The sequence below is a fragment of the Notolabrus celidotus genome, chromosome 4 (genome assembly GCF_009762535.1).
Source record: "Notolabrus celidotus isolate fNotCel1 chromosome 4, fNotCel1.pri, whole genome shotgun sequence".
Lineage (NCBI taxonomy): Eukaryota > Metazoa > Chordata > Actinopteri > Labriformes > Labridae > Notolabrus > Notolabrus celidotus.
In genome coordinates, this window is record NC_048275.1 from 33,107,251 (window position 1) to 33,122,729 (window position 15,479).

A 15,479-nucleotide genomic window follows, 5' to 3' on the forward strand; every position below is an offset into this window, starting at 1 on the left:
TTCAAAATTTGGATCCAATAAACAAACAATAGAAGTTGCTTTCATTACGTGTTAACTAGCTCTACATTTCGACTCAGTAGGTGGTACGCAATCCACCATTACATGCAGAGAAGAAGAACTTAAGTCGCCTGTGTTCACCCTTTCAGAGGAGGATAACACAATTACAACTGTGCTGCAATTATACTCTAAAAGGAGGGAAAATATCTTCAAGTTTTGACACAATGGATCTTTTAAGTCACCTGAAAAGTCATCACAGCCAAGATGTACTAAAGGAACACGATGCAGCGGTACTGCAGCTAGCATTAGCACCAAGTTCCATTTGCAGACTGTAGAGAGTTTAGCAGAGACAGCTGAAAGCCAAATATATTACAGACTACATCACAGAATCTACAGCACCTGATTTCATGGTAGAAGACAGGATTAGCCAGCAAGTGGCACATTTGGTCCAGCATTTCAAGTCATCTCCCTATCGTCGCTGTATGATTTGATCTCCTCACACATTCACTGTCTGATCAACAACAGCATCAGTGACATAAGTTCAACACTGACACATGGATGTTGGAGGTTAGTCCAGGGAGTGTTTTTAATTTGATATTCAAACAAGCATCTTTGTTAATCAAATCTTACACTTCCTCACTCTCACTATGCATTTAAAAGAAATTAACATTAATATCAGCCGTCAGGAGCTGGTTCAATCGATTGTATGTATTGGCTCAAAAAATTCATTTCTCGCATCTCTAGTCAAATGCAAAAGGCCAAAAAATACTCAGATATCCTCCGACATCGTGGTTCCATTGTGCAGTTTGCAGCCCAGCATCTCTTTTTGGCTATTCTGATTCTGACAATTGTTTGCAGAATTGAAAACAAATTACACCAACAAGCTCTTAAATGCACTATTATTTTCAACAACATGACATTTTTGTGCAAGACGGACTACAATAAGTAAACCAAATTGTATGCACACTGCACGCTGCTATTGTTAAAAGAAAGAAAGAGCAGGCATTTGTGAATTCAGGGAGGGAAGTTCTAATAATATAACTTGAGGTTCTTTAGTGGCTGAAACACTTAAAGAGGATGAAGGTCCACTGATGCTGCGTTGAACTGAGCTCTGATTTTTCGTCTACAGCTCGACTAGACTACTTCAACCAGGAAAATAAATGATGAAATTGTTTGTGTTATCTTGTGTTGCATTGCAAAATGTTGACTATTCACTGTAAGAGAAAAAAACTGATTTGAGGCTTCAGACCAAAATGTGGACAAAATATTGAGCAAAACAGTCGAAGGCACCCCGGTGTAACTCTTAAGCTAATACGCTCCTCTTTGACTCGTAGCTCAGACTTGTCTGCACGCTGATTGAAACTGTAAGGTTAATGGATTTTAGAGTAGGCGACCGCTCCACTCTGTCTCTCTGTAATATACTCCCATCAGCCACTTCATTAGGCAAACTCTCCACCACTGGGAGGTAGAAAAATGAAGTGAGAAAGCAGAATGGAGAACAGGAGGGATGAAGATAGATAGAGTCAGAGGGAGGAAAAGAGAGCGATGAGATGGGAGAAGTAATCCCTCTTTTTTTTAAGTTAGATGGACGTGACAAATACCGGCTGCAACTTTTAAATCAGTGATTCAGAGGGACTGTTAAAAGAGAAGGAGGAAGAGGAAGGAGGGAGGAAGGATTGGGGTAAATAATAGCATCCGGTTCTTTACCTGGGGTAAATGTCAAAGCCATACAGCCTCCAGTGAGACTCCAGAGAACACACACACACACACACACACACACACACACACACACACGCACGCACACACACACACGGTTTCAGAAATGTCCTAACACTCAATACCAGCCATGCTACAGTGACAAGCACAGGCATTAAGCCCTATTAAGCCAAGGGCATTGCCTGGACACTTATGTGGCGCTAGATGGGAGAGCGAGGCAGTGAGGCAGCTTGGCTCATGTTTCACCACTCCTTTGTGTGTCCGTGTGTGTGTGTGTGCCTAAGGACAGCGAGTGTGTGTGTGTGCATCAGCTTCCCCTAGCTTTATCCATCCCTCTCGAAAGTGTAGCACTCTGATCCAATGGCTGTCAAAGCGGCTGAAATAGAGCCAGAGCGCCGAACTGACGAGACACACCATACACGAAGAAAAGGGAATAATGCACTGAATTGGGAAGCACTGTTTAAACGACATTGATGGACAAATTCATGTAGATTTGTGTCATCATGCAATCACCAAAAACTGAACTCTGTGTTTTTCTTTTGATTGCTTTTGCAGGCAGAGTGAGAATTATGTATGGGATTACGGATAAAGTTCATTTTGACCTGGAACGTGTTGAGCTAACCAGCGTTGTTCAAAGCAACAAGAAACTACAAAGTAACTGTGGAGTTCCTGACATGATTGCACCTTTTGTACCAGTCTCAAATCTCTGCACATACGAGTCGACTTCACATCTTCAAGAAAAGCATTTATAGTCACTACCCCTTTCATTTCTAATGTGCGTTTCTTAGGACACAAATCTGATTTGACAGCGCCCTTCTCATCCTTGTCTGTGTACTATATGAACACCTGAGTGGGACAGTGAGTACACGTGGTAAGAGATGCATTTTCATTTTAGAATATTTTCCCTAACACACACTGAAACCTTCATAACTGCCTCCTCAGCTGTTGTGAGTTAGCTGGCCTGTCACCATTTCATCCCTGTTCCAACAGTTGGAAAATAAAAATGGACGCCAGGTCTTGGCTTTCAGCTCTGACAGGCGCACTTCTATCTCACTGGCTTTATATGAATTGTATTCATTTGTCGATCTCGTTTTTCTTCTTTATTTCCCAAATGATGATTTTTCTTCACAACTTTCTGCCTTCTACCTCTCTGTCCTTCCTCTGTCCATTTATTCTCACTCTCTCCTCTTCCATCCTACTTTCTTTGTTGGAAGAATTCACTCCTTCACAGCCCTCCCCCCCTTCATCCTCTCCACCTCTCTCTCCACCCATCGCTGGCTCTGCGGTGGTGTCCTTGGCCGGGTCCACCTCTGGGTGAGATGATAGTAATTGAGGTAATGGAACATCGCTGAAACAGGATTAGGTACGCATACTGGGAGTGAGGGACAATGTCCCTTAATACAATTTGGGATTTCTATCTGAGCCTCAGGCTTTCAGGATCTGCCGCTTATATTTACATCTGGGCATCGCCGCCCGCCCCTGATCACCTCCTGATTTACCTGAGAGGGGAATTCTTGGTCTTCTCTCAAACTGTATAAAATGTCTAAAGGCATATGTTGACTTACTGTCAGATTTATTAAAGGAAAGGACAAATTATGAACATTTAAGAGGTAGGAAGTTGTCTTTAAAGTGTGCTTAAGCTAAAAACATAAAATTGGCTGACTTTGGTGCCTACTTCCTTTGTGCCAGCTTGACCTTTGACCTCTATATATAGAGAAAAATAAAGGAAACCGCCAACATGGTCACAGTGGAAAGTAAAGCTGTGCAATAAAACAGTTGAATCCTCCTTTTTTTTTAATTAAATCCCATATCTCTTTAAAATGAGACAATTGAACCCATATTTGGTATCAATTAGTCAAGACAATATGTGGTCATATTTGAGAAAGCATTATTACTTTCAATGCAGACTATTAAACAAAGAATGGACACATGTAATGCTTTATTCTGCATGGATAAATCTGTCTAACTGTTCCTTGTAGTCCTTTAAAATAACCCAAGTTTCCAAGAGTTCACAGACTGCCATGTGTTATCTCACTTTACAGTAATAATGAAGTGAAAGTGGGTGAAAAATGTGACTACAACATGTTCAGGTCGTTTTACACTCGCCTTTCTCCTCTTTTTTACAACCCATGTGAGTTTTCAGTGACACATCCAGCTCAGAAGTCCCATGACTGCCTCTATACATTAGTCCTGTAACTGATACTGAGTGAAATAAAAACTCTTTCATAACTACGGAAGCCAACCGTTCCAGTGAAAATTTATTTTTAAATGGTTTCTTCAGGACACGAACATTATCGACCCCGCTGCCATCATCCAGCCTCCCTCCCTGCTGTCTCCATCCTCCTCTCCCACTTAAGTGCAACAGTTGTGGCTTTCTGCTTCCATCCCAACATTCACTTATACTTCCCAAAAGCACTTATGCATATCATTGTTGTCATGTGAAAATCCTGTTGCACTGATTATGTCTGTTTTTATGTTTTTTATTTCAGAACTGCATGTTTTTGTTGGAGCTGGGGGAATTCAGTAACCCTTGGGCATATATGTGGAAGCGTTTCCAAACCCGGTTGGTTATAGTCAAAAAATGCATGGTGGTCGAGTTCAAAAGCAAGGCTGTTGTGAAATATGGCTTTAAAATAAGTAGTCTCCTTGATTAGGACACAATTAAATCATCACACATTCCAGTTGGTTCCATTTTAGCATCAGACTGGCACTCAAACGTACCTGGCTCAACTAAGTGAGGAGCTGAAGGGATGTATCTGCACTATCGTCCATTCCTCACATTTCCCCCCCAAGCTTCTTTGCTAACTGGACAGCAAACAGTTGGATATGAACAGCGGAAGCAGGTTTCCTGTCCGTTCACAGAAAAGAGCCATGGAGTCAAAAAACAACGTGAAGAAGACAGCGCTACACTTTGGAAAAAATCAGCCTATATTACTGGTGATAAGTCTCAGGTTAGATCAAAGCAACTTCTTCAAAATACTGAAGGTACAAGGAGAGTAAGCCAATCTCGATACAAAGAATAGTCCGGCAGTCATGAAAGGGGGTGGACACACTGTGAAAACTAGCTTACAATGTGCAATTAAGGAGAGGGTTCCCTGATCCCCAATCGTATTGGATTGTTGTGAGTTCACCTTCCCTCGAGAAATAGTGACTCTGACATATGCAAAAGCTCATTGCTGGTATCTACCAGCTGAGAAGGTCTTCTACCTCGACAATGTGTTCAAGAAGCCGTCAAAATGCACAAGTTAATCATTTAGGAAGGACGTCCAAAGCTCACGATTGATGTGCTCACACTGTAAATTCTACGTTCACATGATCTGATATGTTTACATGAAATTACAAACTGGGTTTAACCTTCCTTTCTCTACTCCAAGCCTCTGTCCAGACTGATTTTTAAGTCTAAATAATTAAAGATACAAAAAGTTTTGAACTGCCATCGGTGGGTAACTCCTGCAGCCAGCAGTCCAGACATTGACTGAAGTGGTTGCAATAGTTTGGAGTAAATGAACCCATTCAGAGAACCAACATTGGGAGTGTTTTTTTTTTTTGACAACTTTACCCAAAAGCACAACCCTGAAAGTCAAAGTAGCTTCTAAATGAAAGAAGAGAATAGCTTTTGCATGTGTGGTAGATTTTGTGGAATATAAAGACTAGCATTGTTGGGTGACTACAAAGGGAGGGGGGGTAATATGTTCCTGAAAATGAGCAATGCTCTAACAGATAAACAAGACATTTTTTAAAAAGTTAACCATATCCAACAGACAGGTATGAAGATTGAAAACAGTATCTGAGTAAGTATTGAAGAATGTCTCGATGAGATCAATACAACCAGTGGAGGGTAAGCTTTTCAACAAAATGAAGTTCTGTGTGGTGGAGACTGAAATTCCAGACACTTGAAAAAGCTTTTCTCATTTCTAAAAGGAAGCCGTTTAATCGACTTCAAAGTTGTTAGATTTGCAGGTATTGAAGATCAAGGTGAAAAGAAAAACTACAGTCACCGGTTAAAAAAAAACATGTTAGAAGAAGCCTAAATAGTTCATCAAACACAAACAGCTTTTGGAGTCTGAAGGCCTGACAATAATGATCTGGTATTTTTATGGAGAAAGAAAAAGAACCATGAACGCATTTGAATTACCAAAAACAACAATGGATTATTGAGCCTGTCTGATTTCATGCTGTGTGTGCAGGAGTGTGTGTATCTGTGTGAGCCTGCTGAACACACATACACACCCTAGGCTGATGGGCAAAATATCAATACCGTCTGTCCCTGTGTGTGTGTGTGTGTGCGTGTGTGTGGGATATATCAATACCTTCTGTCTCTGTGTTTGGAACCCCTGCTGGGCTACAGACTGCGCTATCTGCAACTCTCTCACCAGTAATTTACTCGTGTGTGTGCGTGTGTGTGTTTGTGTGTTTCAGTGTCCGTCCAATCACCCATTATAGCTGCCATGTGACAAAGTTTCCTTTCCTTTTCTTTGTCGCACACACACACACACACACACACACACACACACACACACACACACACACACACACACACAGGCACACACACTCTCACACACACAGTAATGTATCTCGTAAAGTCTGTTCTAATGACACAGCCAGGGCCCTTAAACTGTGTTTATAAATGTAATTAAATGGACCGGCCTTTGTAGAAGCATCCAAGCGCAATGCAGCAATGATCCAGCGTGTGCGTGTGTGTGTGTGTGCACGTGCGTATCAGTGAATGTGTGTGTCCATTTGGAAGGCCGGTACTCACAATGGCAGGGACAGCCTCCACTTAACCCCAAACCACCATGGTGAAATTACAGAGCATCCAAATTACAACACTTATGTGAGCAAAGAGAGAGACAGGGAGAGAAAGAATGGGGTTTGAAAGAGGAAACTTGGTCCTCTACACACACACACACACACACACACACACACACACACACACACACACACACACACACACACACACACACACACATAAAGCACTGAATGAGTCAGCAAACATAAAGCCCCGAATAAAGACGCTTTCATCTCTTAATCTGTTGCAGATTGTAATCAGATTCTGAACGGTCATTTCAGGTTGTTTTTGCAGTGATTTGGTTTATTACACCTTTCATCGAGCTCTACATAAAAGATCAGCTGCTGCACCGTTCTTCTTTGGGTTCAAAATCTGCTGTGTGGGTTCCCACCTTGATATCAGGATAACTTTGGAAGGTGGACTTTCAGAATCCCTGCAACATAGGGAAGTAAAGGGTGCTAAGCGTAAGTCCCTGTTTAGATGGGACTCGCATTAGCTAAGGGCTTCTTACTCTATGGAATTAAAGTGGAGGTCATCTGTTTTCTAAGTTCAGCTATTTGTCTCTTGGGTATGTTTTGTCATCATGTCTTTTTATCTGCTTCTTTTTTTAAAGTTCTATTTTTGGGCATTTTCGCCTTTAATAGACAGGAAATGTGGAGTGTGGGGGAGGACATGCAGCAATGGTCAAGGCTGGAATCGAACCTACGACCTCTGCGGCAAGGGCTATAGCCTCTGTATATGGGGCATGCGCTTAGACCGCTAGGCCAACAGCGACCTTATCTGCTTCAAAGAATAATTGACAAAACTAGGAACAAGAGTTTTGACTGCACTTTGGATCACATAAGGATGGTTTATCAGCAAAAAGTAGGATTGAAGATTATAAGATGTATAACATGGGACAGTGATTGATCCTCAGCACATGTGGCAGACTATCTTAAGTAACCTTCTTGAAGAAAATTAAAGGCTTATCTGCAAATAACAACAAGAAATCAAGCCACTACTTTTAATTAGTCAGTAATAGTGATGTCATTGAAAACTTCAATTGATGTGTTAAAAAACAAGGTTTCAGAACAGCAGAGTGACGGTGTCCTGTGGCCTGAGTGCTCCTCCAAAGACTTTAAACCAAATTGAATTATAGAGAATAATTCAAAGTGTGTTTGATGAAAGATATTTCTGGAAAATATTTAAATCTTTTAGAAATAGAACTTTAAATTGTTAAAGAGCAGACGGGTTACTGATTCAGTTTAAAATCAAAGATATGGACGATATCTGAAGTAAAAGTTACAAACATCGGACAAATAAGGGACTCTTTTTGACTTTTACCTCAACTATGTGGGCTTTATTTCACTGGAAATTCACCAACACACACAAACACACACACACATACACACTTGTGTCACAAATCCCTTATGGGACAAGAGCACACGCTGAGAGGAAGCAGATTTTCTTTAGTGCCACAAGCAAGAGGCTGGTGGTCACGAAGCACACACACACACACACACACACACACACACACACACACACACACACACACACGCACACACATTTCTACCCAAATACACAAAGCCAGTCTGGTATTGAGTGATCTGCAGGGACCTACAACAGCTGCCAAGCAGGACAATTCAGTCCTTAGTGTGTGTGTGTGTGTGTGTGTGTGTGTGTGTGTGTGTGTGTGTGTGTGTGTTTGACAGTGTGTGTGTGCACGTGAGTCTTGCAGTGACCACAGTGGGAGATCACTCTGAGCCGAGCAAACACCTCAGCTGGCCGGAGGCCCACACACACACACACACAAACACACACACACTGTGAAACACACACACACACACACACACACACACACACACACGGGCCGCTCTTTGCTTCCTCTCTTCATCTAATCCCTCCTCCTCCCAGTTGGTTTCATCCCTCCATCTGTCCATCAACATTGCATACAGGTGGCTGTCCTGTCTATGTGTCTCCTTTTTCTCTTTCTATCCCTCAATCCCTCTTTTTTCTTTTCCACATTCCATTCCTCCCTCTCTCCTCTGCCTCCATCTCTTTCACTGCCTCTTTTCTTCCTCCTGATTTGGAAATGAAAACAGAGAGGAGGAGAGGAGGAGAAGGGGAATCACGGAGGGGGATAAGAGAAGAAGAGGAGCTGGATGAATCACTACAAACAGCCACACACACCCTAACCGCCCACACACACACATACACACACAAACACACACACGTTTACGGCAACATGTGGACAAGCTGTGACTCGAGCGAAGGAGCAGAGCTGCTGCCAAAAACCCTTTTGCTCGTCTATTCTTTCACTCCCTCTGTTCTTCCATCCATCCCTCCCCTCTTTTCAATCCCTCCATCCCTCTGCTCCCAGGTGGGAAGCACTCAGCGCCGTCTCTTTAATTGTATTCATCCAACAAGGCCAATCGATAAAGGACATATTTAATACAAATTTATGACTATTAGCCATCAGCAATAAAAAGCCTCTTTTTTTTTGGACAGCTTTCCTTGTGGTGAAAGAGAAAAAAAAGGAGAAGAGGAGGAGGAAGGAGAAGAGGAAATACAAGCCATCCTGCTTTTAACACAAACAGCCTCCCACAGTCTCACTGTCCGACCTTGGAGAGATACGGTTTAAGCTGCGAGAAAAACATGAGAATTCAGATTTTTTTTCCTCTTCCTTTTCTTTTTAGAGAAGCTTCAAGTTGAAGCGGGTCTCGGGTGTATTTGGGAGGTTTTTCAGGCGTTTGATTTCAGTGCACAGTGCACAAGAGGATTTCAGGATGGACTCCAGCACAGAGGCAAATTTTGGCAGGGATAATAAATAGTTATGTGGACTGGTTATTTTCAGATTTTATTGCCTGTTGACGGGTGAAAATGACAGAAAGTGAGTGTGTTAAGAGAGCAGCCTGGTACAAACACCATCAGCTTTCAGTGATGTGTTTTCTGAAGGCAAACTTGAACACGAGTTAAGACGAATAATCTCTCAATAAAGGAAAGGAAGGTAAAAAGAGATGGATATGAAGTCCCTGTTTCTGTTTTGATACAAACAGAGACTAAACAGCAAAGGAAGCGTTGCAGAGAGATAAAGCACAAAGACAAACTCCCCTCCACTGCTCCTTCACAACCTTGTCTACTTAACAAACACATAGGCCTGATTCATTAGAGCTGCAAGTCACTACAACCGGAGAGCCCTATCGATCCCCCAGACATTTTCTACAGGCCGGGGAAAAAACTAAGAGCAGAGAGAAAACAGAGAGAGATGGAGAAACAGAGGAAAGGAGGAAGGGGAGGAGGGGAAAGAAGCCAGAGACAGGCTGAATATATGGCTCTGTTAATACAAAGCGAGCAGCAGTTTACCTGCCTCTTTAAATTCAGTCTGGTGCGCGAGGCGACTGTGACGGCTCCCGGGGAGCACAGCCTCCCCCCCGTTCGTGGCTAAAGGAAATCTTTCGCCCTCCAAGAGAAACAAGAAGTGCATGAGCTGGAACCGAAGTCAGATGATGGAGAGATTCTTTGGTTTGTGAAAAAGCAGCGGTCAAATGTGTTGGAAAGAGAGCGAGGCTGAAACATTTCATCAGATTAACCTAGAAAAACTGACTTCAGTCAGTCTCTTATTTGTGCAGCTGATTTTTCCATTAATAGCATTAATATGGTATTAAATCATCAGAGGAGCTGTCAGGAGCAATAACACGTCAATCATAAATCTGATCACAGCCCGACACTGATGCTTTACTGCTGCCTGAGGGCAACAACATATAAAAAAAACCTAGTTTCCATTGAACAAAGTGAAAATGAGCTGAATGTGCTTTAGAAAGGTTGAAATAAAACATACAGGACCACTTTACCTGAACTCATTTAGCATTTCAAAGCAGCTATAAGTGGTTTATAGATGTTTTTAGTATCATCGTAGCAGACATGTTTATTCATCTATGTCAGCGGGTAATGACGAATCACATGTTGAAAGCCTTGGTGCTTAAAGGCACGGTGAGGAGTTTTCATGTTGTGTTCATTCTAGAGCACACTTTTGGAAGAAATCTGTAGTGCTTTTCTTGGATGAAGACTGCATTTCCCATGAGTACCATCACCCACTGGGGCAAAACGAGGCTCTTGCCAAAATGTGAATTTGTTGTAGAAGCAAACTGATGTATTCAAATATTCTTTCCAACACTACTTTTCTTTGTTCATACAACTTTTAGCAGGATGCAGTGATGAGGTAAAGTATTCATTTAAAGCTACGTCAAATTATTAGCCGTAACTTAACGAAGACAAAACTTTGTAAACTGATTTATTACCGTTGATGACCAACGTACAGGTTACCTGTCACAGCCTCTGTGTCACGATGTGAGCTCAGATGTAACAATAAATGTCTGAATCACATAAATATGCACAAAGTTTACATATTTAGTCCTCAAAGTGCAGAGAAACATTCACAAGCTAGCATAAACATTAAATCCTGTTTGTAGCAATTTAGCTCTTTTAGCCAGCAAAGCTCCGTTGTAGAGTTTATCCGCCCAAAACATCACTTCAACAGAAAATGAACGCCTTTTTGCTAATTCTTCTTTAGTATCAGCCAAGAGGAAAAAACATCATGTGACAAGACAATGATCTAAAGAAAAAATATTCCTCCTTCTTGATAACTTCTTACGGCCAAACTTCACAAGCAGAGCTCTAAAGAGAGAAACTTCAGGGTGAGGGACTAATATCAACTCGTCTTTATGATAACCTCATTTCACCATGTAGGTCAAGAAGAGGCATCGGTATGAGAGTGTATGAGACACTATTTCCAAATCATAATAACATGTTCTGGTCAATTTGACTGATGATCTGGTTAAAAATGCTAAATAGAGTTAGAAGTATGCTAGTATGCCTTTTTAATCACATGATTAATCAGTAGTTTTTAGATCAATTTTATGACCTCAAGACTTTTTCTGGGTTTTAATTTGATGTGAAACCTCAAGTTGCGTCACTTCTGGTTGTAAAAAATTGTATGTATCAAATGTTTCATGCATTTGTTTCTGAATAAAAAAATAAAAACTATGAGGAACTTTTTATGGTTCAATCCTCTCCCAGAATGTGGTGTTATAACCGATTAAGCTCTTATTCGTTATAAAAATGGCATCAGGTTCAACAGTGTGAATGGTCTAAAGTTTTACTGTTCTGCTGCAGTATACACTTATAGAAAATATGGCACAGATAACACTCCATCATCAAGGCATGAAAAGCCTCACTGCACCGTCCCCTCACTCCGTTACCCCTGAGTCTGTGACTGGTCAACGCCTGCTCGAGCATATGGTTAGACAACACCTCTGAATGACAAAAGACTTGTGATGGCAGTGAGCGCTGCCTCTGTTTGTGTGTGAAGCTGCATTCATTTTTGCATACACAAACACACACGTTGACATATGCCTGGGGCCTGTCCACCAGCAGAGGACAAAAAGGCCGGTAAATAATGGAGCAGTGTGAAAAGCAAACGAGGGAGGGAAAAAAAAGAGAGAGGGAGGTGCCACATGTATGCAGCTTCTTTTCTTATTGATCTTAGCATGTTGGAGCTCGTCTGACGTCTCCTTGTTGTTTTGCATAAATTGAATTAGTGTTCTTGAAATAAGTCCAACATGCATGTGGAAGTTATGAGTGTCTGTTTGTGTGGTACTGTGTTTGTAAGTGTGCCCAAAGATGCTCCATTAGTGATTTGAAAAGTGGTGTGGGGGCCTGGCATTCCCATCAGGCCCAGCATGGCCTAAGTGCTGCACCACACACACTCCTAAACTCTCACCAACCCCACCCTTATGGGCACAGCATGCCTGCACCCCCACTCCACCCCCCCCCCCCCCCCCCCCCCCCCCCCCCCCCCCCCCCCCACTTCCACCAGCCTTTACCCCACCTAGGACGACCTAGTAGCGCCTCTCAGCCGGGTCCAAAACACCACACACACGCATGAGCATGCACACACACACACTCACTCAGAGTCCACTAATGACCAAACCCAAACAGCTCCCAAACAACTCTGAGAAGCTATTAGGAGAGGGCATTTTGATGGGGAAGTGATTTTTTTATATGCCATTAAAAGCCATGGATAAAATGGGCGTTCGCGTAAATACAGCCACAGGTCGGAGGGGGGATAGCCAAACATGGATAATTGAGAAACCATACTTCCCCCCCGAGATAAAGGTGGAGGAGTGTCCACATGTTGCTCTCTGACAAAGTGAAGAGTGTGCAGTAAGTAACAAAGAGGACTTTTTCTTCAGCTCAAACTCAGAGTTTTAAAGCTTTTTCTGCAACTTGTTAAGTGTTTAAGACATCCATTTCTTCTCTGCATCAAAAGTTTCTGGGAATATTGACACATGGGAAAAATCCTACCCCTGCGTATTTGTCCTGACTTGTGTGACTCAATTATCCGTACGCTGGAGCTAACTATCATTATTGTAATTGGTAAAATGTGGCTTTCTCAACAGATTTCCCTGCAAATTTGACTCATCACGACACTACTTGATGACTCAGTGGTTTAATAACATGAAAGAATGAAGGGAACATGACCAGCAGTTAACTGGCCAAAGAAGCTGACAGCTGCATAACACCAGAAGAAGACACGAGGACAATGTTAGACAGCAGTGAAAGAAGCTGAGAGAAGAGTTGTTCCCTTCCTTTGTGCCATGATGAGAGAAAAGGTGGATGATTGTGCACAGACTCTTTGCACCTACTTTTCTACACTGTCAAGCTTACATGCACTGTAATAACAAAAACAATAAAAAGAATTGGGAAAGAAAGGGTGGATGATGTACTGGAGTACGCAGAGTTTTACTCACCATAATGCGTTAACCATTTGGTTTCATTTTGTATTATATCGTATCATAGAGCACCATAAGATATCGTATTGTAACGTAACATATTGTATTGTAACAAACTGCATGGTAACTTATCCTATTGTAAGGTAACATATCGTAACGTAACATATCGTAATGTAACATATCGTAACGTAACATATCGTAATGTAACATATCGTAACGTAACATATCGTAATGTAACATCGTAACGTAACATATCGTAATGTAACATATCGTAACGTAACATATCGTAACGTAACATCGTAACGTAAAATATCTTAATGTAACTTATTGTAACATCATAACGTAGCATATCGTAATGTAACATCTTAACATATCTTAATGTAAGATATTGTAACATATCGTAATGTAACATATCGTAACATATCGTAATGTAACATATCGTAACATATCTTAATGTAACATCGTAACATATCTTAATGTAACATCGTAACATATCGTAATGTAACATATCATAACATATCGTAATGTAGCATATCGTAACATATCGTAATGTAACATATCGTAACATATCGTAATGTAGCATATCGTAACATATCGTAATGTAACATATCGTAACATATCGTAATGTAGCATATCGTAACATATCGTAATGTAACATATCGTAACATATCTTACACAACATATTGTAATGTAAGATATTGTAATGTAACATTGTATCCTAACCTAATGTATCACAATGTAACGTATCCTAGCAGTTGGTTAATAGTGATTTTTTCAGATTTGAAAATGTGGGTAAAAGTATACGGTACAAATAACTTAGTTAGGCAACCCAGATAAGAACCAGACAGATATTCCTTTCTGAAACTTGTGTGTAAAAAGACTTTAAAGAAAGGAAACAGAAGTTTTGGTGAGACACATCTTGCTCTCGTTTCTTATCCTGTTTCACGTGTCTGTCCGTCTGCGCTGATAAACTGGAAACTATAAAAAGCTAATTTCTCCTCCTTTACCACCAAGGTGCCCAGCGTGACACCAGAGAGCAGCCATCAGTCATACTAAGTGCACAGAATGCAGCATATGTGTAATGACAGGCTGCCATAATAACCGTGTACGAACGAGGTAAAGTCACTGACCAGTGACCATTTTATGATCATGCTTCTACACAATCTGAGCATTAGACCACATTTTCTATTTCCTGAGTTCTGTAATCCTGAGTGTCGGCCACAGTTGCTATAGGTGAGAGTGAAACTTTGAACCCTCCACTGAGTGCTTTAAGCTCTGATGTGCATTCTAAAGCTGAGATTTGAGCGCAGGCAGTGGGACTGTGGAGGCTCCTGACGGGGAGAAAATAGCTCTGGTTCCAGGGTAAACAGGGTCCGCTTCATGCAGGAGGAGAGCACTGGGAATCACGTCAGGTCAGGTCCAGACACGATTTAGAGCCGAATATGTACTGACGCAACTTTTTCCTAGAAGGAGACGGCATACCTGTTTATTACCAGCCCTCCTCTCCCCCTCTTTCACTACCTCCTCTTGCTCTTTTCTTCCTTTTTTGTGTCTCTTCAGAACAGACGGCGGTTAAAAAAGACAAAATATTTACATCATTCAGCAAGTAGTTAATTTAAACACACACACACACTCCTCACTCAACCGTCTTCAGCATTTACAACAAACCATTCGGCACTTCTGCAGGATTTTTTATGCCCCTGTGATAAAATAAAGGGAGAGAGAGAGAGAGAGAGAGAAAATGGGTAAAAAGAAAGAGGAAACATTCAGGCACCCTTGGGATCTGACACACGCACCGAACACACACACACTCCTCACATTTAAGGTAGAATATCTTTCTCCTCCTCATTAGCTCTTAATAACCCAGAAGGCCATCATATTCATAACAGCTGGTGGGCAATCTTTTAAAAAAATGTTTCCTGATGAGAAGGTCACTCAGCCCATTAGAAAAAGCTGCCGGTGTTTGCTGCTCTGAACCCTGCAGAACCTCACAGCGGCTACACGGTAAAAAAAAAAAGAAGATATCCTCTCTCTCCTGCTTTGGACTGGGTGTTACTGGATTTACGTTATTTTACGTTCATCATCTGAGTAAGCAAAAAGAAACAAGAATAGTGGATGTGAACAAGGCAGCAAAATCATGACAAAATATGGGAGGTTACACCAACTATTATCTGCAGACGATTTGGGTCCATCTTGAAAGCTTATGT

At 41.5% G+C, this 15,479-nt stretch overlaps 1 protein-coding gene and 1 long non-coding RNA gene across 5 annotated transcripts in view; one reads left to right on the forward strand and one right to left on the reverse strand.

The window, feature by feature from the left end:
• The window catches only part of bcl11aa (BAF chromatin remodeling complex subunit BCL11A a), a 68,673-nt gene that overhangs the window by 7,726 nt on the left and 45,468 nt on the right, over nucleotides 1-15,479 (reverse strand). The window lies entirely within an intron of this gene.
• On the forward strand, nucleotides 12,601-13,251 carry LOC117811033. Its single transcript, XR_004630917.1, has 2 exons — nucleotides 12,601-12,703; nucleotides 12,940-13,251. It is a non-coding gene; the product is annotated as an uncharacterized LOC117811033 (long non-coding RNA).